Here is a 25,736-nt window from a genome sequence, read left to right as displayed (position 1 = left end):
CTGTGTCCAGTATTTCAGCTGGAAAACAGCTCTGGCTGTGGTTCTTTATACAAGTCCTTATTCAATGTATTAGGGTAAAATTTGGTTCTACTCACATAAAACCTCATAATCAAAACAAATGGCATTTCTAATTGAGCAAGGCCCTCTCGGTAATGAAGGGCAGCAGTGCTGCTGAGATCACTGGTTCGTGTTTCTCTCCCTGTTCAGAAGACTAAACTAATTTATTTATGAAATCAAAGCAACCCACCAGATTAGCCATCTAACTAGCTCGCTGCACTGTTTAGATTCACTCATGTGCTCTCTCATGACATCCAAGTGAACAAGCTATATGTCAATGAAAGCGTTGGCGCTCCACCGTACATTATAGACTACTTTGAAGTGCAAAAAAAAGATCCTGCAGTGGGGCTACCAGCAGTAATTTTTTTTCGTTTTTTTTTTCCAGTGAGCATATGCTGCGAGTGGGAAAGGACCGAGTAATGTAAACGGAGGTTTCATTAGCGATGATATGTGGCAGTCCTTGGGTGAAGGGAGAGAAAGCAAATCTGGGAGCACCTGTGGACTTTGCAGCCTTGTACCCATGTGGCAGAGCATGTGCTGAGGGCAACGATGGGATCTGTTCTTCCTTCTCAGGATCTCCTCATGTCTCTCGGTAAAGGCAGGGCAGGGTCAGCAGGTTTGAATGCAGAATGAGTCCCTCTCTGCGCATGTGGCCTCCAGAAACTGATTTTTGAAAACAAAAGGCAAATGCTTGCTTCCACTGGAAGTTAGAATACTTCTATCCAAAAGGCAGAGGGGATATATTTTTGGTCAAATGTCTCCCATGTACACATCATTATGTTTTAAAAGTTCTTGTTTAACTTTTTTTCATAAGTCTTGATGATTGCCCTAGCTGCATTTCTTCTCTGACGTTTTCCTTGCAGCAGCTTGGAGAAGGTGTCCAGAGTGTTACAGGACTAACCATGCTGAATGGTGAAGACTTTGCCATCACCATGGACACACTGAGTATCTCATCATCAGCCTCCACCAGCTCATGGGCTCACTGGTGGAGATGCTGGTGGTGTGCCTTACCGGGGTGTGGCACTGGAACAGGCTGCACAGAAAAGCTGTGGATGGCCCATCCCCAGAAGTATTCAAGGCCAGGTCGGACACAGCTTGGAGGAACCTGGTCTAGTGGAGGGCGTCCCCGCACACCGTAGAGGATGGAATGCAATGGGCTTCAAAGTTCCTTCTGACCCAAACCAGTCTAGGATTCTATGATTTATTGCTTTTTCCCCGGCTGAGCTCCGGCAAGGTCTGAGTGATGACTTTGCCTTTGCTTGTACCCTTGTGTTGTTTAGCTGCTTTTGGTGCACCTTTAATGAGGAGCAGCTGAGGGAGCTGGGCAGGGGCTCCTCCTGGAGCAAAGGAGGCTCCGGGGGACCCCTGTGGCTCTGCACAGCTCCCAACAGAAGGGGACAGCCGGGGGGAGAGGGTCAGGCTCTGCTCCCAAATAACAAACAACAGGACAAAAGGAAACAGCCTCAAGCCGTGCCAAGGAAAGTTTAGATTGAATATTCGGGCAAATTTCCTCATGGAAAGGGTTGCCCTGCTGCCCAGGGCAGTGATGGAGTCCCCACCGCTGGAGGCATTTAAAAGCCACGTGGATGTGGCATTTGGGGACATGGTTTAGTAGTGGCCTTGGCAGTGCTGGGGGAATAGTCGGATTTGGTGATCTTGGAGGGTTTTTCCCAAATAAATGACTCTGTTTCCAGGGCTGTGGGGTGACAGGCGGCGAGCCCGGGCCTGTCCCCTCACGGCCCGGCCGCGCAGGGAGCGCGGGCTGCGCGGGCCGCGGGGGGCCCCTGCCGGGGGCGGCGGCTCACTGCACCCGGCCCCACAGCAGAGCCTTGTTCCGGTATGTCACGGAATGTTTGTTTGGGTTTAACGTCGTCTTTTTAATCAAAAAACCATTTCACTATTTTCCCCCGCAGTATATTCAAGCTTACGCTGTATGTATTCACCTGCATACACTGCTAGTTCAGCCCATTCCATGAACACCTTGATTCCATATTTTCCCATTTCCTTGCCCCAAAATGGATTGAAAAGCCACACATGGGTAGGAAGCAGCACCAGGTCTCCAGGAGCATTGTTTCCAATCTTCTTGCAGTCATTGACTTTCCAGGTTACTTGTTAAATTTGGCTTGTGCCCGGCTGTGTTTTCCTGCCACACTGAGGGCTTGGCAAGCCAGGGCCACTGACTGAGTGTGAAGCATTTGGAAATCGTGGTGACAAGGGAATAAGGAATTTAGGGAGCCCAGGGAATAAGGAATTTAAGGGCGCTCTAGCCCTGCAAAGCAGATGTGTTGAAGAACACATCATGTATGAATCTCTTTTAAGTGCCCCCAAAATTTACTGAAGATATTGCCAGTATCTCACTAGCAATGGAGGCCTCCCATGGGGACTGCTCCAAAGCGTGCTGAGCTTGGCTCACTCTCTGCTCCGTAAGTTAGTTAGGAATGAGTTCCAGAGCCCTGCTGTGCTGCTTCTGCTCTTGCATTTGCAGGAATCACAGCAAGAATAAAGCCCCCACCCAGGGCTGCTAAACACAGTCTTAACCCCTTGGGAGGGGTCCGAGCTACAAGGCGAGGTGGGAGACCAGAGATGAGAAATATGAAAGCCTCAGAAAGCTCAGCTGTGGGGAGACACTGACAGGGGGAGCAGCACCTCGTTTGAGAGCTACTTGGGCTGTGGGTTGTATGAGCTTACATGGGCATTGGCATCACAGCCGCAGCAAGGATTTGTTTCAGTGGAAGAAGGATGGGCTTTCTGTAGTGTTTAAAGATCACAACTGATGTCTTAAATTCCAGAGAGTTGTGGAGCTTTTAAATTATTTTTTTTAACAATGTGATAGCTATGTTCTAAGTTTTCAGAGAATCCAGGATTTCTATTTTAATTTTCCCCTTTTTCCTGTAGGACTGATGCTGCTGTACATGCATAATGACACAGAAAGCCTAGAGGATAGTTTTACCATGCAGCTGACAGATGGCAAGCGCACAGTCCAAGGGACACTTTACATCTACATCATGCCAGTCAACGATGAAATCCCTCATCTTTCCAGGTTAGCTATCTAAGTGACATTCGGTGCATAAAGACTTACAAAGGAAAAAAGAAAGAAAGAAATGAGAGGAACTAATCTCAACACCAAGCATCTCCAAGCCCACCCACATTACAGAGGAGATCTGGCTTCCATTGCATGGGTTGTCCCTGAAAGCTGGTTCATAACAAGGCTGTGCACTCGAGTGCCTGGTGCAGGACTGTGACAAGCCACACAATGCAATCCAGCAAAAACCATTCATGCAGAAAAAGCTGGTTTCTGGTCTCTGAGCAAAGGCTTGTTTATATTTAAGTTAGTGGCAAAACTCTGGTTGTCTTCAGTTAGGCCAGAGTTGCTCTTTTTTCACACTCTATGTCTGTCTCCCACTTTCTTTATTCACTTCTGTATGTTTTCTCCATTCTCTTTAATCTATTTTTAACAGTGAATCTTCTTGGGAAAACATGGCATGGTTTGGGGTTTTTTTAATATTTAAGGTCCAAAACCAGTTGAAGGCAGTGTTAATGCTCACACTCCTTTCAAGAGAGCCAGAGTGCCATCTCTGGGAATAAAGCTTCAAAGAGGTGGAATGGAGAGTAATATTAATTAATTGTCTCTCCTTGCCAGCAGTGAAGTCCTTCTGACATCCTTTCACCATAAAATATTTTATCGTCAGGTTTTTGAGTGGCATGGCAGGTCTAAACCCTGTCATGAGTATTTTGTTTATTGGTCTACAGAAGAACAAGGGAAAAAATGGGTGTTTTGTAAGACTGGGATGGAGGTGATGTGGTCTCACTCACTTCATGGCAGTAACACATGTGTTGACCTAATTTGGGTTCTACTTTTATGAATTCACAAGTAGAAAAATAAATTATATGTACCTGCTGAATCCTTTCAGAAATGCCAGATCCAGTCTGTAAAAAGAAGAATAAAAGACTGGTTTTGCTTCTTGTGTTATGTAGACCCTTTAAAGACCTCCATGGCCTCCACTAGCAAGGCTAAAACTTCACTGAATAGTGATGGTACCACATTTTCTTGACTTGAAGGGCTAAAAATAATTTCTATTCTTATGCCAAAAGAATATTTAGGACTTGCCAAGCAAATTTTTTGTCTCAAATTTGTATCCAGGTCCAACTCTTCCCCCTAGCAAGGTTTGAATCTCCATTTTCAGGGCACAAGAAACCTGTTGGATCATAAAATACCTGGTGAACTCTAGTTGTGAAAAAAGTACAAGCCTTCTTTCTGAGGCAGAAATCAGTGAACACATGAAATTCCATTTTGCTCTGCCTAGGTGCCTGGGCCCCTTTTCTGCAGGGAAAAGCAGAAAAATCCCCTGTGTTTGCCCCTCTCTGGAGGGGAGCAGCAGCCCATAGCATGCACAGAGGGGCATCAAAGCTTGAAACAGTTTTGGCTTCTTTCCCAGAGCATCATGTGTGTATTTTGAAAATTTCATAGAAGTAGTAAACAACATGAAGCTATAAAATGGACACATGCCCCTCCTTCCTACCAGCATTTCTTTAGGAACTCGTGGGTGAGGAGCCCTCACGCCCCTTTGCTCGGGGAGAATGCTGCCAGCCTCCCCCTTCCCTCTCCAGCCAGGTCCTCTGCTTGCAAGATGTGATCTGCAGCTCTGTTTTCTCCTTCATCCTGCTCTTTGCCTCCTCCCTCAGTCTGATTTGCTTATGCTTCATGTCTTTACCTCCTTTCCCCCATTTCTTCCAATTTCACTCTCTGAGGATGGTTCCTTGCTGCCATTTCTATTTTCACACAAGGGAAATGGCTTTCCTGGATCCATATGTTCTCTCCTTCCTACTGTGAGCAACCCCATGGAGACACCCCTTATTTAGTCTTTTATTTTCCATGTTGTTTTCTAGTCTGTCAGAGGCGAGCTTCATACCTCAGGTCTTGTTTATATACTCCCAGTCCATGGATCAAATGGAGCCCTCTCACAAGGGAAGGAAATGTGCCCAATATTACCATTTTCCACCAAGCCATGGAGCTGGAAGTGCACTCTTCTTCTGCATAAAGCCATAAATCCAATTCTTAGTTTAATCAAAACCTGTGAGGCTGAAGGGCAACATAAGAAAAAATCACATGTGCATACGTGGCAAAGCTTTCTGTCCCAGTCCCCCAGGAGCAGATTTGTTGAAATGTTTTTAAAAAATTCTATCTGCTCCATGCTAAGAGGAGCCTGTTCATGCTTAATAAATCGGAGAAATTGCTCACAAATACTTCATCCATATGAAAGTGCGAGCCCTGTACTGCTGCCAAGAGACGTGAGACCTGTGGTGTCGTGCCGAGTAAGTGATGGCCACACGAATTAGAAAAGCTTAGGTACAGATCCCTCGCTGCCACAGTTTTCCCCAAGATGTGAAAATATAACAGGGAAAATACTAAGCAGCATTCAGTCTTTCCAGCCAAATCTGCCTCTTTTGGACACAGTCACGGGCCGCGTACCAAGCGGTGTAGGAGAGACCAAAATAACATCTTTAAACAATCTGAGCTGCCTCTTCCACTAGTTTGAAATTAGAAGTAACTAAGAAATAAGAAGCCTCAGAAGGGGCTGCTGCCTGTCACCCTGTGCTGGGTGTTATACCAACACATCAGTGCTGTTCTTGCTGCAGGTCATGCAGAGAAGCCAGTGGCCTTTCTTGCAGCACATGCATGTATTTTAATTATTTTTAACCAGATTTGTGATCTTAACTAATTTTTTTCCAACCTCTCTCCTTATTAAGCTGCTTTTCCTGCAGTAACCTTGAGAAATCTCTTAGTTTCCTTCCAGAGGAGAAAGGATGCAATTGGAAATGTTGCTTTGAGTTTGAACAAGAGTGTGTGGAGCAAGTAACTGCTGTGCAGTGCTGAGCTCAAGGAAGTCTGCCTCAAGTCATTAAATCCCTCTTGCTAAATGGGCAGTGACTGCTGCTGGTTTGTTTTTTTACCAGTGCCTCACTTCCTGTTTCTTTTTTTACTTTTTTTTTCCTTCCCAGGAATATGGGTTTGGAAGCTGAAGCAGCTGACAAAAAGCCATTTCCCATACTGGGTCACAAGCAGATATCAAAGGTGCTACAGGGGATGAGCTCGACCAAACTGTCCCCATATGCCCAGATCTGCAGCTGGAGGCAGCAGTGGCTTTAGGGATTTTATTCCTCCTTTTTCCTGGGGATGAGTGAAATCCCCAGCCAGCTCCTGCAGCAGTAGGCTTGTTCTGGTAGTAGTTTAGTCTGAGACTTGGTTTGGTTGATAGGGTAAGAAGAGGTCAAACACAGGTTTTTATCTGACACTTACTCCTGTGTTGAGGTGGCTCTGGAAGGTCTCCTGCAGGATTTCTTTCTTATTTCCTCCTTGTCTTTGTCTCAAGGTGCTCATAGTCTCACTTGGAGTGGACACAACACACCTATGGAACACCAGGGCAAGCTGGAAGCCATCCTCAGCCTCACCCTGCAGCATTCCAGCTGGGGAATAACTCAGAGAGAAAGCTTTGCCTCTTGGGCTCAGACCCTAGAAACTACTTCTTGCTGCACATCTCCCTCCACCATCCCTCTCTGTAATGACAGATTTTAGCTGACTTTTATGTTGGTTCACTAAGCCACTGTGCTGTCTTCTTCCTTTTATAATTAAGCAACTTGAGAAATCCTTTGAGGTCAATAAATTCTGAGGAGGCTTACATAAAACAGAATATAAAGTGGAGAGCCCTGCCATCAGAAGCCAGTAAAAGTCAGTGACACCTCTGCAAATGGCATTATGTCATTGCCTAATATTAGTAAGAAACAGTAAGATTATGTTTTTTGTTCAGAGCAATAAAAAGTAATGAGTCTCACATAATCTACTGAAAGGGAGGGGTGGGGGAAGTGCATGAGAGGAGAGAAAGGTGACTGGAAAAGTGAACTTCCATTTTTTTGGGGCATCCTGAGTGCATTAGTAAATCTAGCTCGTTACAGCCAAATAGACTTTAATGTGCTTTGTCCTGTGAATTTAATTTATTTTGTTTTGCTTTGCTTGCTGGGAACACACAGACACAACCTTTCAGGAGTCAGGTGGTCCCATTTCAGTAACTACAACATAATAGTCAGAAGCTGGAAAATATTACAAGGAAGCCAGAAAGGAGCTTCATCAGGAGCCTTGGGGATAGGACAAGGAGTCGTGGGTGAAAATTTAGGTTAGATATATGGAAAAAATTCTTCCCTGTGAGGAGGTGAGGCACTGGGACACATTGCCCAGAGAAGCTGTGGATGCCCCATCCCTCGAAACGTCCAAGGCCAGGTTGCATGGGGCTTGAAGCAGCCTGATCTAGTGGAAGGTGTCCCTCCCCATGGCCAGGGGAGTTGAAACTAGATGAATTTAATGTCCCATCTAAACCAAGCCATTCTGTGATTCTGTGACTTCAGGGTGTATGAGGATGATGTTATTCATCCTGGGTCATGATACAGTGCTGCGAGTGTCTTGGATGCTGCTGATCCCAGCTCGATGAAGCCCAGGGCATTATTCTCAGCCTTCATAAACAGGGTGAAATATTTACTTTCTCTCCATAGGAATGTCTGTGCCCAGCCATCAGATCTGTGGAGTCATTCATTTCAGGAGAGGAAGGAAGTGACCCTCTGAGGGAGGCTTTGTGCTCCCAACCTGAATACGCAGGTTGTGTGGGAGTTAAATACGAGCTGTGAGGGCTGGGGATGTAGCAGAGCATTGCCCTGCTGCAAGCCAGCAATTTGTGAGCAATGATCTCTAATAAGGACCAGGCTTTACAGGGAGGGCCAAGCAAGGGCTGGCTTTCATCCTGCTTGGTCTTGCTGAAGGTGGAAATCTCCAGAAGGGGCTAGGAAAGAGAGTCCTCTGGACTGTGATCAATAAATACCAGTACTAAATCTCAGACTGGGCTGAGGGTGGGGAAATATTTTAGCAGTGATATTCTGCAACCAAAGGATAGGAAGGTTTTTTTTCACACACCATAGCTGTTCACTAATGCATGCATGAACTAACTGTCCTTTCTGTCAAGCGTCTTCATTAGTATTCTTTTTCTTCCTTTACTGGCGTTAGATTGAAAGAGAGATTATACCAAAAGTTGGCTGGCTATCAGTTGGTCCAATTTTGTGTGTTTTAAAATGTGTGCTTTTTATAGGGCTAAAAATTGGTCCGGAGCCTCTGTGTAAGCAGCAGCTACTATGGCTGGTGGGTGTTAGCTCTCTCTTTGGATCCCAAATTCATTCTCATATGCTGTGGGATTATTTTCCAGTATGTGTAAGTCTCTCAAACTCCACCAAGTGTTTTCTGGAGCTCATGAGTGCTCATGAGTGGGGAATCGTGCAACTGACTGGAATCAGTCACTGCTAGTGTCAGGATGCAAAATAATCCATATTAATGCATGGAAAACCAATACATGGTGGCAACTCTAGGAGGTGCTTCAGCCCAGGGATTTACAAATCACAGATTTATTTAGGTTGGAAAAGGACCTCTGAGATCATTGAGTCCAAAATCCTGATTTATCACCACCTTGCCAACTAGACCACAGCACTAACTACCACATCCAATCTTTTGTTGAATAGTTCTGGGTTGAAAAAGGTGCAATTTTTTATGCACGAAGCAATGCCTTTTTCACTTCTGCTTCTCCATGTTCTACTGTCCTGCTCTTCCTGTGCATGTCTCAAGTGATCCATCTCTGTGTATTTCCAAGAGATTGCTACTATTTCCTAACTTGCCTTCCTGACACCTCGTAATTTTTCTTGCTTTGCCATAGGTAGCAAATACAAATGGTCAATAAAGGGTGACCTCCTTAGGGCCATCAGACTGCTCTTGCCCTTTTTCTCTTTATCCTTTCTGAAATTTTATCCAAGAAATGAGAACCTCTGGATTTATCCTGAGTAGAAAGGCATGGGGTCACAGAGCAGGTGCGTGTCGGCCCAGCACCTCTGATTGTGTCAGCAAGCGCTGCCAACCCTCCAGAAACCCTGCCTGGGCCACAGCATACGCATGGTGCATGGCTTTACAGCCCACACACCACTGATCCAAGGCTTTCTGGAGTGAGCCAGCGCTGCACAGTTGCTCTCCACATGTGTCGCAGGTTTGGCACGTCTCCGAAGAGTTGGACCCTGCTCGTACGTGCTGCTCCGAACGCACCCGCTGCAGACAGCTGGGGAGCCCCCGCCAGCCAGATGGTCGAAAAGCTCCCTGCACCTGAATCCTTGAAAGCATTTGTTCTCCAAAAAATTGTTTGTTCTGCAAAAAGGGCTTAGCTGAGACGTGGGCATCTCTGGCTCCGTGCGGGGGGCTGGTGCATGAAACCATATCGTGTCCCTTTGCCCATCCGCTGCGAGCGTTACCGTGTCACCTGGGGTGTGAAGCTGCTGCTTGTGGTGTCTAGACTTGTGATTACTGAAAATTAATTAAACTGAAGGAAATTAGGCTGGAAGGGGAGTAGGCTCCTGGGAGGGGAAAATGGAAGAGAAAATAGGATACTGGTGTTAACCCTTTCCAGCTACTGCTATTAAACAGGAAGGGTTCATAAATACTCTCCAGGCCACTCAAATACATGCAGACAGAGGGTTGGTGTGATTTCAGGAGCTGTGCTCCTTACACATTCAGATCCTGTGCAGGCAGTGTTCGTAACCCAGGTGGGATGAGCACATCTGAAATGGACAGCCCGTTCTCCCTCTGCCCATGTCTTTTAAATAAGTCACTTCATTGTTAGCCAGACCTGAAATAACTTGCAGATCAGCAGTAGGTTTGAAATGAGCTGGTGTGACAGTGGATAAGGTCAGGGGAACAGGGATGCTTGGATAGAATCCAATAATAAATCAGAGCTTTATGGGGATGGGACAGGAGGCTGGATGCGTAGCAGAGGGAGGTGTTTGCTGGTGGATGGGTCTCCTCTTGCTTTTGCTTAGCTTCTTACCTGCTCTTCTGTCTCTAAAAGTCTCTCTTATATAGCTTTTCAGCACGGAATCCAAGTGCTTTGTGCCTTCCCCTTGGCACACAGCCACCGTCTGGCTAGCAAGCAAGTACAAACTGTAACACCTGGGTGTCAGCTATGAACATTAGGGTGTGCTACAATGGACCCATCTGTAGTACTTGGCACATGCCGGAGATTTTTATGTGTGGTTGGCTGAAAAGCAGGATCAGAGAGAGAGAGGAGGGAGAGCAGGGGAAGAGGGCTCCGCTGGGCACGCGGAGAACATCATTTTGGCAAAGGTGCCAGTAGGTTTCCATGGGCTTGTCTGCTTCTTTGCTCAGCTCATGCATTCAATAAAAATATCCAGGTTGTTTCAAAGAAAAGCAGGAGTAGATTTCCCCAAAAAGCAAGCCTAGAAGCCTCATTCTTTGTCTCTGGAGAACAAGGCTTATGTTATAACTAGATTTAATAAGAATACATTTAATAGTAATAGATATAATAAACCCCTGATTTAATAATACTTAGTTTTACTGTTCTTCCATGCGTATCAGGTGCTGTTGACTGACCTCCTGAGCACCACAGCATTTCTAGCTGAGTTTGGAGGGAGAAGTGCTGTAGTTTTCAGGCTCTGGCAGCTTTGACAATGTTGTGCCCTGGAATAAATTTCATTTTTGAGAGTATGAACAAGGGCTGCCTTTTATATTTCCACACTGGTATCTTGAGCACAAAGAGTCACGATAGTTTCCAGTTTTATTCAATGAATAGAAAAAACATGTTCCCATCTGAAAATCTCTATGTATCCCTAAGAAATCCCAGGAAAGGTAGGAAATGAGTTTACAGCAGTAAAAGGAGCCATAGCTTATTGCATCAGGTTCAACTAAGTGAAAACTACAGTGCACTCAAAGGAGAGGAAACATTTCTTTTTCCCCTTTATGTGGCACTGATGTGTTTTAAAATGCATAGGCAAAGTTTGTAGTTTATTTCCTCCAAAGGGGCCGAGTCCTCCTGGCATTCTTATGAACAAGCTCATTAGAATAAAATCCATTATGCGCATAACTAATGACACAAATTTACAAATCTGTTGACAATTATGACCACATCCCTCATTGCATTTGCTTGTAGCTCACTGAAGTGACCAGGTGAAGGAGTTCAATCCAGAAGTTTTACAGCTCATGAGCTCCGAGTGCAGCCATGTGAGATTATTTCCCAACTGGATTACAAAGCTGTCATTAGGCAGGGCAACTTGGGAGGACCAGGGCACGAGACCGTAAACTGTCCTCAGGAGACTCAAAGTCATTTTGAAGGCAGGGTGAGATATTCCTGGCTGCAGAGACCATTATATTTTATATTTTCTTTTTAGCTGGGGAGGGGGAAACACATGCGCATGAACACAAACCAGGGCTGTTCCAAGTAGTGCTTTCCAGTCCTCTGGAAATGAATAGAAATTAAATTGAGACGCTGGTATCCTCCGAGTGTTAAATATTTCCAAGTTCTTGCCAGGCGAGTATAATTTATTGAATGTAGGTTTTGTGAAATAGTGCTCCTGTCAGGGGGAGATTGGCACCAGAGAAATGAAGGCAGCTAATTCTCAGGGGGTCCTCCCTGGCAAAAACCCTCTATTGAGTCCTCATGCTACTTGTGCTCATAACTGCCGAAAAACCAGGAGTGCCATCTGCAAACTGTGATTCATAAACACTCTGTCAGTCTGCCATCTACCCTGACATCATAAAATAACAAGAAGCAGCATTGTAATAAAGAGAGGAGGTTTGCAGTCGACCAATTAAATGCATCTAATTTATTTCTGTTACAGCTGAGGCTTTATTTATTAGTAAACAGCTGCATTTGTTACACTTCTCCCCCCCCCCCCCCCTTTTTTTTTCTCTTTAGCAGGAGTGTGCCAACTGGCACTTTTGATAATCCATTAATCCTAAATAATCATCTGGGTACTTCATGGTTCGTAGGGAAAAAAAAAATAGGAAAAAAAAGGTTATTAAAAGTTAAAATGTAACCTTGCAAGGAGGCTGGAGAGCGCTTCTCTGCTGTGGGCTTGCATGAGTTATGGCGAGCTTAAGTTTGCAGGCCAAGTCCTACACTCAATTTACACCTGCGAGTAACTGGTGTGACAGCCAGCTGAAAGGGCTATAAATCCAGGAGCAGAATCTGGCCCTGGGCATATTTTTTTTCTTTAGGACAGCCTGTTTGTGGTACAAGAGGAGCGTTTTGCATGTTTGGTTTAGTTGCCTTCTCATTTCTCGGTGCTAACTTGATTCTCAGCAAAGCTAAAAATCTGCTAATTGGTTGTCAAAGTCTAATTAGCTGATATTACCAAAAAAAAAAAAAAAGAAAAGAAAAAGATAAGTTTGCCTTTTATAATTGGAGCTGACCCTCACCCCTCTTCCCCTCCCCTTGAACCCCCTGGTGTGTGTTAATTGAGCTGCAGGACTTTTCAGTGTATTTTAATGCTCTCTCCTTTTCAGTGCTCTGGAAAGGTTTGCAGTTAATGAGACAATAATATGTATAATCAAGTAAAAATGTAGTAAAATAATAGGTAAAACTGTATGGAATTGGGATGGTCTGTGCATGTGTGGAGAGAGGAAGAGGTTCGCCAGCCTCCCTAAAGCTTCATATGGTTACTAGTGCCCCACAATTTTTAATTTTCCTTCCTGGGAATTTCCTTCCCCTTACAAGGGGGACTTTTTTTCTTTTGCTTGAGGATGTGTTTAGTTAAGGGAAGAAAGCTGTACTGTGTGTAGTGGTAAAATGAACATGATGAGGGTACTTAAGAGGCCAAACCTGGTGTGACATAAAGGGGAGACCTTATAGCTGCCCACAACTTCCCCATGAGGGGAAGCACAGGGGGCAGGCACTGATCTCTTCTCTCTGGTATCCAGTGACAGGACCTGAGGGCATGAAGCTGGGTCAGGGCAGATTTAGGCTGGATATTTAGAAAATGTTTTTCATTCAGAGGGTGGTTAGGACTGGGGCAGATTCCCCAGGACAGCGGTCACAGCATCAAGTCTGCCAGAGCTCAAGAAACATTTAGACAATGCTCTCAGGCACATGGTGTGACCTTAGGGCTGTCCTGTGCAAGGCCAGGAGTTTGATGAAGATGATCCTGGTGAGTCCCTTCCAGCTCAGAATATTCTATGATTCTGTGATTGGTCTCCACTATATTTTATTCTCTCTGCATGTGTGTCTACAGACGTAAATACAAGATGCCCCCTGGAGCCAGAAACCAAGCCCACCTTCAAGTCTATAGGGGCTCTCCTTCCCATAAGATCCCAGAACATTCCAGTAGGGAGTTAAACACCGTGGAGAGCACCTGCCCTGCACTCCTGCCACAGCCACCTCTGTGGGAGCAGCACGTGCCACGCTGTGCCTTGTTTTGGTCGCTCAATTTTAAAGCCTGTCTCTTGTTTTATGTTAAAAAAACAATGTTCAAAAGGAGTGAGCACAGGTGGGTGCTCTATATATGGGTGCTCTTTTTCAATATGTATAACATTGAATTTACTTACTCAGTCATGTTTTCCTCTTTCTCCTCCTCCCATCTTCCTCCTCCACACCTGCTTTCAATCAGTCCCCTCTGCCCCGCCTGTCATCCTATCCTCTCTGCTGCTTTTACCACAAACCCACTAATGTTATATTTCAAGTCAAACTTTCAAGCCTACGACATTTAAGCAAGTGAATAAAAAAAAATCCAAGTGGCTTCACCAGCCTTGCAAGGCAGGGAGCTGGCGTGGCCCCGAGGAGCGTGCGGGGGATGCTGCTGACCGCTCGAGCTGCTGAGGTCATGGGGTTTCACCTTTCCTAGCAGTTGAAGTCTGGTTTTTTTCCTTTATATCTGAAAGTGCTTCTTGGATTTTTTTCTAGAGTCTATAAAAAAATGAACATATTAAGGGCAAATGTTGCTGCTAGATGAACAACTTCAGATGTGCATGTCTTCTTGTCATGCGTCACATAGGCTTAGAGGGGTTTGACCTGACCATGATGTGTATTGGGCTGAAAGATGAAAGAAAGAGGATAATCAGGCTCCTCAGAAGATGAGCATTTATTTATTCTTTGAATTATTGATATAAACTGGGAAACTTTTTTGTTAAGTTATTTATAGCTGTCTTCCAGTACCTAAAGGGACTAGAGGAGAGCTGGAGAGGGAATTTTGACAAAGGCATGGAATGACAGCTAAAGGGGGAATGGATTCACTCTGACAGAGGGCAGGGTTCGATATTAGGAAGAAATTCTTCCCTGTGAGAGTGATGAGGCCCTGGCTCAGGTTGCCCAGAGAAGCTGTGGATGACCCATCCTTGGAAATGTCCAAGGCCAGGTTGGACAGGGCTTGGAACAACCTGGGATGGTGAAAATTGTCACTGCCCACAGCAGGAGGTTGGAAAAAGGTGGTCTTCAAAGCCCCTTCTAACCCAAAGCATTCTAGGACTCTATGATTATTTTAAATAATATCTACTTCATGGTAACCAAACTGTACTTGGATCACTGTGCCTTAAGAAAGGGCTTGAAGGCTTCATCCTTAGGCTCATAATTAGAGACATAAGGAGTCTGATTCTTCCCACAATGTTAAGCAAAGGGAGTGTGTAAGTGGCTGGTCAAAGGACTGATCAGGAGGGTCTTCTCTATATTATGGGGCTTGAGGCAAAAAGACTTTCAGTCTGCTATAGGAAACCTGGCCCTTTTTTCCACATAGGCAAAGATAATTTGAATCACCTGCACTTGCCTCTTTCACTCTTGCCTCTTTATTTAATCTTATTTGTTTGGATTTCTTGTAAAGAAAATGAGTCAGCATGAGTACTGCATCTACTTAATCAGCCTGGGCTTGACTGTGGATTTCTGTAACCCTTGAGCAGATTGTACAGCAAGTCAATGTCCTGCATTTCTGGCTGCTTCCTAATAGGCTGTCCTGTCCTTTCCCTTCTCAGGTCCTCTCTCTGGACTCCTTGATCTCAGATTACTTTTGGAAACAGTCTGAAAAGGACTCCCCATTCAGTGAGATTTCATAAAAATTTAGGGTAGTTCAAAGGTGCAACCAAAAAGTTAAAAACACCCAATTTCTTCTCCAACACAGCACAAACAATTTGTCTAAATGCTGTAAGACTGGTGAGTTATGATAATGTTGCTTGTGCTGGCAAAGAGGTTGGTTATTTTCCTTTTTGTTGCTTTTTCTCAAACAGAATTACAATTTTTGTTATATGAAGGTAATCTAGCTAATTGTGTTTATATTTTGAATGACTCAGATGTCTTAGACAAATTTCCTCAGATAACAGTCACTTCTTGAATGTGTCAAGTCTCAGCCACACTTTTCATTTGCCCTGCTAGCTGCATGGGAGAAGTGGAGTTAATAGCAAAGATGAGCCATCAAATGGGGCCAAAAGCATGGAAATTGATGCACATTTTGTTGTGGAAATAAAATTTTAAATCCCCTCAAGCCCTGACAAACACTATACTCAAATGTTGCTGGCAGCCTTTTCTACTTAATAAGGAACCTGTTGTTTTTAAAACTCAGTTGGCAACATAATAGACAAGAAACAGAAAAAAAGCTCCCTTGGAGCCCAGGCTAGAAATGCCACTATTGTATATTGTCATCAGCAGGTTGACTGACAGCAATGGAAACTGATTGACGTTATTCTCTTGCTCTTGCAAGAGAATATCCTCTGATAAAAACTTGTCTCTGCTTCTGCCTTTGGCAGATCAACCCCTATGCTGCCACACTCATTTAGATATGTTTTTAAAAACAAGTAAGTCTATGATAGAAAAGAATGAAGGGGATATGACGAGGTAAATCATTGCTACTCCTCTTCTGAGGAGACCAGTTCATCTTTCCAGCAACCTCAATTTTCTGGGGCTACTCCTTTGTACAAGTGAGAATTGCCCTGGCCCTTGGCCGATGCAGTGGAGCTCCTCATAAATAAATCTGATGGAGCCAAACCTCTGTTGCTGAGGTTACAGCACCACTATCGGCTTAAAACACAGCGTTTGTGCTTAACGCTTAGTTCATTAACGCGCCCTGTCCATTGGCTCGTTTGGGTCTATTAACATAATTGTTCTTTCTAAACAACTGGGTCATTCTCTCTGCCCAAACAGAAAATCAAAGCTGGCTTTGACATTTTGGACAAATCACACAGCCAGATAAAAACATGGGCTCCTCTATAAACTCACCCAGGCTGAGGTTAGATTAAAATCTTGTGATTCCATTTAGCATCAGCCTTCAAGTGAGACTCTGTGGGGCATGTCTGAAAACAAATGAGATGGCTCTGGAGGGTTTTCTGTTTTAAGTGTCCTGTCTGCCTCTAAAATCTAAAGCAAAAATATTTTCCCAGCCTATTTTGATAACGTTCTTCTCCTTGCCCTGAACAGAAGGGCTCACTTTTACCCTATTCTCTCCTGGTCTGGGATGTAAAAAGGAATATTCCCCTTTTCAATTTCTCTCATGTTGGTTTCCCCTTTTACTGGTTTCATTTTTTTAGGTGACATTGTTCTACTCGCCAAACCTGTAACTTTAACAGAGGGTGACAGGGTGACCTTGACGACAGATGTTCCTGTGGCAACAGATGGCACTAGCAAACCCGAGAAGCTGCTGTATGCCGTCTCCCTGCCACCTGTGCATGGTCAGATTGAGCACATCAATTATCCCGGCGTGCCCATTTCCAGTTACAGCCAGTTGGATGTGGTGGCCCAGAAGGTCTCCGACGTCCACGACAATAGCCATGGGGCCGGTAAGGAGGCACTCAGGTGAGAACACCTCCCCTTTGCACACCAGTCTGCTGAAATCCCTCATCCAGGGAAGGGTTAAGTCTGCCTCTCCTTCTCCACATACCAGTTGGTGCACTATTTAATGACTGATGTGGTTGTGGGGAAGAGGCTGCTGCAAACAGTAACACGATGTAATTTTATCATTACAGCAATTACATACTTTATTAACTGTAATGGTGAAGTTGTATGGCCAAAGGCAATAGGAGTCTCACAGGCTTAGGAATGAGGTGTAACCAGGTAGGCTTTCATACCAATTAGCAAGTGAAATCAAACGATTTAAGTACATATAAAGAATTTACCACGTTTCTCAAAGATGCCAGCGGTGGAAAAGGAAATGCAAGAATTCCCCATCTGCGACTGTTGTTGCTTTCTGGGCAGTTCGTTCTCCTGAAGGGGAAAAAAAAATAATAATCGTAACATTGTCTGAAATGATCAGGAGAACTTAATCCAGATGGTGGTGTCATTTCTAAGAAAAAGCATATGTTGGCCATTATGATACTTAAATATAATGGTTTTACATTCCTCTAGTGGGCACAAAAGGCACACAACAGAGTTGGCGGGGTTTTTTAATCTTCTGAATGGTGGCAGTGGTGGTGGAGTGGTGGGAGATTTTATCTTCCAAATGGTGTGTTTCCCAGAAGACATGGCAAATTCAATTGAGGAGAGCCTGCTGTAAAAGCCATGCTCCTGTGGAATGTAAATTTGTGCCTTCCTCCAACCAGTAACAGTGGAGGGGTTTAATTTACTGCCCCCTTTGGATGATCATCATTTTTTTTATATTCTTCTGGCTTCTTTTTTCTTCTTTTTTTTCTTTAGCATGTTTTTCTTTCCGATTTGCTTTAAAAGTTATTTACGCTCCCTTTGCAGCAAAGTGGGCACTATAACTAATTTTATTCTTACCATGATTAACTATGAATAATTTCCTAAGAAATGAGTCAAATTAACAAGGGGAAGAAGGAATCAATAAATCATGAAAGCAGCCTATTTCTAAGTGGGGTTAAAACCACCATTAAATAAATCACAGACTCTAAATGATGACCCGCTTGGATATGAGAGGGGGAAAAAAATGTCCATTTAAATTGCAGTGAAAGGAAAAAGGAAAGTGAGGGCCAACATCTGTGGCCCCCACACACTGCATAAGGAGGGGGCACAGGAGAGGGAAGGAGCTCCAGAGAAGGGCCCTGGGACAAGGCAGAGATGGTGTTTCCTTGTGATGGTTGCCACAGACCAGCTGTGGGGAGGCAGCCAAGCAGGGATCAGAAAAGCTCTGGTTTTTGGGTGTTTAGGCAGAAGTGTTGTTTAATAGCACCTTCTGCCTCCATCCCTGCTCTGTGCAGGAGCTCAGGAATGCAGGGGCTGACCCAGCCTTGCTTGAAATATCTCAAATATTTTCACTCCTCTTTGTTATTTTATTTTTTTAATTTGTCTTCATAGGGGTTAGTGACAATTTAAACTACTGGGAGACCATTCCAGCACCAGGCCCATCATGCTTCTTAGCTGGTTTATGTCACATCCTTTTAATCTTGCATTAAGGATCATGCTTTTCCTGGTGTCATGTTGAGTGCAGTAATGTTACCTAGGGCTAGATTTCCATCTTTCTTGTTCATTGAGACTTAAAAATTTTAATTTTATACAAGGAATACCATCACTTTTGCAGAAGAGTGGCTCATCCATCTTCACACCAATATGTTAGGACATCTTTAAACTGTAGAAATTGGGTAGACTTTCCTCCTTGAGTTTTCTATGGGAAAGAAGGGGTCAAAATGCTTATTCCTTAGTTAAAAGGAAAAAATAAAAAAGGAAGGGAGAAGCAATTCTGCTTGTAACCTCCCGTTTGCAATTCTTTTTATGATCTTCTCTCCTCCCTGAACACATTATGAAATGGCCCCAGCTCCCTGCTCACTGGGAAGGGGTACCTATTGCCTTGTGTTATGGGCTGGTTTTTCAGCTGGTTTAAATCAGGATATCTCCATTTGCTGAAATGATGCCGTAGCCATTTAAACTCTGGCTTATAAAGTTACTTCATAAAGTTGCTAAGAGAGTCTCTTTCCTAATGTACTTTGTGGTCATAGGAGCTTATCTCTTTTTTTTTTTTTTTTTTTTGTGACACTGGGAAATATTCCATTGATTCAAGCTGATGTTGTGTCAGAACTTGTTTGTCCTCTCTCTCTTTTGCCCACCTGGCTGCCGTGGACAGGATTTGGTTTGGGTCTTTTGGCAAAGCTGTGCATGGGAGCACAGGGCCCCAAGGCACAGCAGTCTCTCCCTGTTTACAACATTCCAAATCACAGGCTTCCACCAAAAATCACCGTGAACCAGGGAAGCCTTGTGCCCTCATTCCTCCCTCTGAGCTGGCACTGAACCAAGGGAAGCACAAAAGCATCTTCATCCCAGTGTCCTCTGTGCTGGTCTCAGTGGGTGCATCGTGCTTATCCAGTGCTTCTGCACTGGGTTTAATCTTGGTCTTGTTCTTTAATAATAAATGCTGCTGAGCAGAGTAGTGCTTACAGAGCAACCAAGAATGTTTTTTTCTGTATAAACACAGCCCACTCTGTGTCCCCAGGGCAGGGGAACATGTGTGGGGAGGGCTGGACCCATGTGATGACCATGGAGTGTGTCTCCATTTCCTGCTGCTGGGGGAGGCAGAGAGCTGGGGGCATGGGAAATGGGCAGAGAGCAGAGGAGCGGCAACAGGACCAAGGAATGGATTGTGAAGGGTAGAACTTGAGTGGATGGGCCAGTTGTCCCTGCTGGGTGCCATCTCTGCCTCTCTCCTCTTCACAATTCCTTTCAAAAAAATGAATTTATGGGCAGGTAGAGGACTGAATAGCCCAAGAGTGTCAATGGCCAAGTTGTGTCCAAGGATCATGGAACCTTGGCCTCTCTCAGATATGAGGGAGATGCCTGTGAAAAGGAGGATGTAAGATGAAGTCAAAGGAGAGGGCACCCAATGGCTGCCTACACCACAGGAGTGTACAGTGGGTCCAACAGCTCTGCAGGAGGACTGGGATTCAGGAAAAGAGATGGGGGACTTGTCTTTCAGACATGAAGGAGTTAAAACACAGGGATTAAAAAAAATCCTTTAAAAAAAACCCCACACTCACACACACTCACACACTCGCACACTCACACACTCTCACAAAACCCTGCACCCTAAATTAATTTCTGCTGGTAATCTATATCGGGTTAAATAACGCCTCATTATTCTGCAACACAGCTGAGGCTTCTCAAAATGTTTATCTTGTTTTGTAACTGGTACCTTCTGGCATATTCCAGTGCCAACTCTCCTAGCTCTTGCTATATTTCATTCTCACTATTTTTGGAATGGAGCTGCTGGTTCCAGGTGATTTAATAAATTGCTTTTTTTTGTGTTCCTTTTAACTTACCCATCTGCTCAACACATGCGTAACTTGCAATCTGTCGGCAGTTTGCAGAAAGACAAACTGTCAGAGCTGCATGCATTTGACAACTTTGTTCCCAATTAGATTAGTGGTAATTTTAACAGATTTCAGGGCAATCGAAAAAAGGGATGACATGTTATTAAAGCATCAATTTTGACAGACCCAAGCACATACAATTTCAGTGTAAATTATTTTAAATGCTTTAATTAAAGCTATGAAAGATTTACCCTTTTAAGCGGTAAGTGATTGCAAGACAAATATAAAGGGAAAGTGGATAACAGAGTTTCCTAAATGGTTTATGCTGCGCATGGCAGTCCACAAGTCACCACCACCATAATCTATGACTGTAATGTTGGAGGCATAGTTAATTATTCATAGCCTCATCTCTGGAGCAGACGTGATTAAGAACATGAGGAGCATTCAGAGATCCAAGCAGTACCTATGTAACCAGAGTTCAAGCCCCTCTTAGATCAGATGCTGTTAGGAAAGAGTTTGGGAGTGTCTAAATGGTGGATATTGGTGAAGGTGGTTGATATTTTTGTAAATGCACTTTCATTTTTATCCCAGTTCTGCTCTGGTTTAGCTGGCCAAAGCCCAGTGGTCAGGGTGGTTTGAGACTTAGAGCAATTGGGAATTTTCTATACTTAAAGACACTTCGCAGGCTGTACAAGTCCTGTAAAAAAAAAGAAAAGAAAAAAAATACATCATTTATTATTTAAACAGCATACAGCACTCTAAATTTGTCACTCTAGGAGCACTCTACCACATGTGTAGCCCATTTAACCATTTAAATGATTTTGTGAATTATGGCCCCCTTCCAGCATCCTTTGTTCAGTCAAAGCTGACCTTGGCTTCGTGGTGAGAGGGATGGACTTGGCCCCTGTTTCCCAGCCCTTGGGTCCCAGCTGGAGGATCTTTGGCCTCCCTGCAGTCACACCTTCATTGTACGCTGAAATGTTGGTCTGACTTGGAGCTGAAACCTTCCAGGATGGTTGTTCCGAGGATTCAGTTTATTCTCTGTGTGGTGTAAACCTGTCTCATTTTCAAACTATTAAACATGAATATTGCCTTCCTGTGTAAACTGTTGGTCCCACAGCCTGCACTGAAAGTTTATTTCCTTTTTAATTCAGGGTTTTGTAGGGCTTCCTGTTGCTATTTAGAGTATAAAGCAACAAGCACACTGTCCCCACCCTTCCCTGTTTCTTAAGACCAAGCTTGTATGCATCTGGTTTGGGTTTTTCTTGTTTTCTTTGGAGTTTGGTATGGCTTGGTATGACTTTCAGAACAGCTCAAAAAGGGTTTTTTTGGATGTTACTGACCCATAGTGTTGTAGTACCAAAATGCAATGGAAGTGAGAGAAGTTTCTCTAGTGAGCACTGCAAGAAGCTAGTCAGAGCATGAGATTTCTTGCTCTTTTCAGCAGTTTGGATGCTGGAAGGAATATGGAGTGGTTTGTAAGTGGCACAAGAAGTCCAGCAAACAGGAGAAAATCCTGGTGGAAGTGTCTTACCACCTTTGGGGCTGTTTTTAGTCTTGATGCACATAGCGCCAGTCTCTTCTCTGCTTTGCTGGTGTGTGAACCAAACTTTGAAGTATTTCACAGCTGGGACAACTCCTAAACCCTCTCAAATCCCTTCCTCTAGTCCTCTTCTCATCTGGTGTGAATCAGTGAGGCTCTGTTTAATCCAATTAACCTACTCAAATGTACACTGGTTTAAGATCCTCCTCATGTGTCAGTCGATGAGGACTGGCCTCTTGGGATGCTTGAGTTTGTCACAGAAAATCGCCTTCCCTCTGAAAAAGGGAATGAGACAATGCATCTGGAAAAACCCAATATTCTCCTTGTCATCCCCCAAATCTGTGATGTTTGAAGGCCTCCAAGAGGATGGAGCCAAGTGATGAGTATGAAGCAGTGATGGCAACTGGAACAGATTGTTTTAATGCTAATATCAGACCACTCATGCTCACACATATCCAAGTGCCTGCACTGAACAATGGCATGGGAATACTGCCCAGAGGTCCTTCACCTGGCACAGCCTCTCAAAAACCCTTTTGTTTATATTTTCTCCTTGCCCTGGTGTAGTCATTTGTATATGAAAGACTGTTGTACACTGGGGCAAATTTAATAGGATGAAACACTCCATTGGCACAAGGGAAAACTGGAAACTTTTCTTCCATTGGTACAAAGTCAATTGCAGTTTTCTTTTCAGCAGACCGAAAAAGAAGCCAGTAGGACCTGTAATGCAGTGGGACCTCTGTACAGTGGTCATCTCATGTAACACTCAGTAGTATTGAATGACAAGAATATGTTGTTGAGACATAGACATAGCAGGCAGAAGATTGGATCCTGTGGTCTTCTCCTTGCTCATTAGCACTTCCCCTTCTGAAGGAACTCTAATCATTCTGGGTCAAAGCAGCACATGCTGGAGATTGGAGAGATCTCTTCTTCCATATGGATTCGAGCTGTGATAGGGGCACAAAGAGCTAGATGTCTGAAAAACCTTCCAATTTTTAGTAAATTTACCTGAAGATTGTGGGCCAGTTAGTGTCTCTAAGATCAAGTCACTGGTGAAGGTTTTTCTTGTAAACTAAGCAGAGTCATAAAGATGCTTATTTAATCAAGTCACATAGAAAGCAGAACAAAATCCCCTGCTTGCATACATATCAAGCTTTTCTGACTAATCTATTTTATAATGTTTTGCAATTAACAGGCCAGTGCTCATCAGCTGATAAATAATTTACAGCTGTTGTTTCTTCTAGGGCGTGACGTAAAAGGCTTACATAGGACAAAAAGTAGCTGGAGTTGTTTGCCCAAACTCTGACCAAACATACATTTACCACTGAATAAAAACAGCTTTCTCTGAAAAATGGCACTTCCTCTTTAAGAGTCTGCCAAACTTACTAGGAAAAAAGTATTCACCTCCTCTTTGTGTCAGCCAGGTCTTGGAAATCTAAGGTGAAGGCTTCTCTTTTTTATTTGTGTTATTCAGACAAATCAAGAACTCAAATGTAAACACAAGGGTGTTTCTTATGAGTCACCTACATCTTGCTAATACGCATAGTTTTCCTGACATTACACACAGGATTGTTTGATTTTTGCTCAAACCCTTTAGATCTGGGAGGAGAGAGATCTGAGTGCAATGAGATGTAACCACCCCTAATGGGTTTAAACAACTGTAGCAGTCTAGTTGTTATTCATCTCAAATAACTAAAAATTGACTTACTGTAGATTCTGGTTACAAATGAGAAGAGATGCAGAGAACAGATCATTTGGGAACTACTTTGACAGCATCTTGCTGACTGTCTCAGCAGCCTGCAACTCATTTATTTTCTTACTTGTATCTGTTTTGAGTGAGGGGAAGGTCTGTGTGAGCCAGGAACACCAATAAGAGCAATACCTGCAACTGAATCCATACTGGAGGAGAGCTCAGTGCCTTCCTCCAGAGTTTTTCTGATTTATTTATTTTTATACTACATATTCATCAAGCAATTACAAATGTTCTTGGCTGAGAGAGGGGGATGACTCCTGTTTACAGCACACACAATCATCTATGATTAAGCAAGTTCATACCATGCTCATGCAAAAGTTCAGTCTCCCACTTAGACAAGCATTACACCTGCTGTAAAGGTTTGCACTGCAACAAAGAAGCACATTTCTTGTCCATGGTTTTTATCCAATAGTTTCACGTAGTTTGTTATATATCCTAACTTCAGGCCAAGGAGCATCAGAAAGAAAAGGTTTAAAAACTCAAACATGTCTACAAATTAAAATTGTGAAGCTATTGTAGACAGTTGAGGATAGCTGTGATGTATTTGTGGCAGAGAGTGTCACTGAAGAGGTTTACTGTAACATTTTGTACTGTTTGGACTTTCCTAAGTGTTGCAGGCTTCATGCCCAGGTATATCGGTTTGCTGTAATACAGCCAAGTGACCAAGGTGTGAAAAACTAAGGCCAGGTCAGTATCTGGCAGGATGGGATGCAGTCTCCCAGCCAACTGGGGATGGTTTGAAGTGATAATTGCTGCTATGAGAGAGCTGAATGTACTTGTGGATTCTTCTCTTTTTTTTCCTTTTTTTTTTTGGTTTTTTTTTTGGTTTTTTTTGTATAGAAGCTAAAACATGAATGCGTGCTTTGGCCACCTACTCCAGATTCTCTCCTCTGCATACTGACATCTCATGTCTACTTGAGTTCAATTTCTCTTACATGTGGCGAACCTCTCAGGATGTCTTGACTCAGCATTGGAACCTCATCTTGGTACTGGCATGATTGTGTATGGTGAAAAATAGAGATGTTTGTTTTCTGTGCCTTGCCAGCACTGAGACCACTTACCCCCAGCTGTATATAAATATTGAAAGAGCTGGAGATAAATCTTGGCTGATTTTATGCCACAGGGTGAAGATGCAGGATCAGACTTTGCTCTGGATCCATGTTGCTTCATGCAGGTGAGATGACAATGCCAATCTAAGTGACTTTGTAAAAATAAAGGATGGATGGATGGATGGATGGATGGATGGATGGATGGATGGATGGATGGATGGATGGGAGTGGATTATCTTCTCCATGGATGGGGTGGGACCTCAGGTTGGTGGCAGCGGAACCATTTCAGCTGTGGGTCTGCTGTGAGTCTAGTTTGTGCTAGGCTGGACCACAGGTCATAGCAAAACAAATGTTCAGCTTCCCAGCTAGAGCAGTCCAGCTATCCTGGTCTGACACCAGAGGTTCATGCAGACATTTGTTTACTAATCTATAATAGAGGGAACTTCTTTAGAAGTCTCTGTTCAAAGCAGCAAAGAAAAACTCCTTTGCTGTATTCCACTGGGACTGTTTGGTTCAAGAAGAGCACAAGTTGTCTGTGATTCTGCCTTTAAACCATGGTGCTAAAACCAGGATTCTTGGTGTTTTCTGTTAACTGCTTGTGTCTTATAAATTCTGGACTAACCACTGCAGCAATGTGCTCACAACCTATGTCACCAGTGGTTGCAGTTCCCTCAAAGCTATCAGGAAGGCTGAACATGTTGTCAAGAGTAGCTTAGACCAGAAATTACATGAGATCCTTAGCTAGGGATGGCCTGTATGAGAACAAAAAACCTGGAAGGTTTTTGCCTCTCATTTCTTTTTGGTAACAGCTTGGCTTTTATTCTTTCCCACCCTTTATCTTTTGGGCTTCTCTGAAATCAGATTGTGCATCATCCTGCAAGAGCAGGGCTCTGTCTTTCAGAAAAAATGGATTTTAAAATTGGAGTAGCTCTCTCCACCCCACTGGGATGGAGAAAGCCTACTGGTAATGGGGTCCCACCCCTCTCCCCAAATGTCTCTAAGTCTCCAGGTACATAAACAAGGCCTCCACCTCACCCAGCAAAGGAATCCCTGTGCCTTTAAATGCCCTCCCCATGGCGGGTGCACACTTTTCTGCTTATTCTGAACTGACAGGTTTAACATGTCGTTTGCCTGGTCACCGGAGAGAGGCACCTCTGGCAAAAGTTCAGAAGTCAGTGTTTTGGAAAGATTGGTTTGACCAGCTCTGAAGCGAGAGCAAATCCCAGACCAAAGGCAGTCAAATCTTCAACGACATTTAACCACTGTGGTGCTGTAGCTTGCTGACATCCTTTTAACCTGGAGAGG

Source organism: Zonotrichia leucophrys, chromosome 8 (assembly GCF_028769735.1).
Source record: "Zonotrichia leucophrys gambelii isolate GWCS_2022_RI chromosome 8, RI_Zleu_2.0, whole genome shotgun sequence".
NCBI classification, from domain to species: Eukaryota; Metazoa; Chordata; class Aves; order Passeriformes; family Passerellidae; genus Zonotrichia; species Zonotrichia leucophrys.
The sequence above is the reverse complement of the archived record's forward strand: the minus strand, read 5'-3'. Positions refer to the sequence as shown.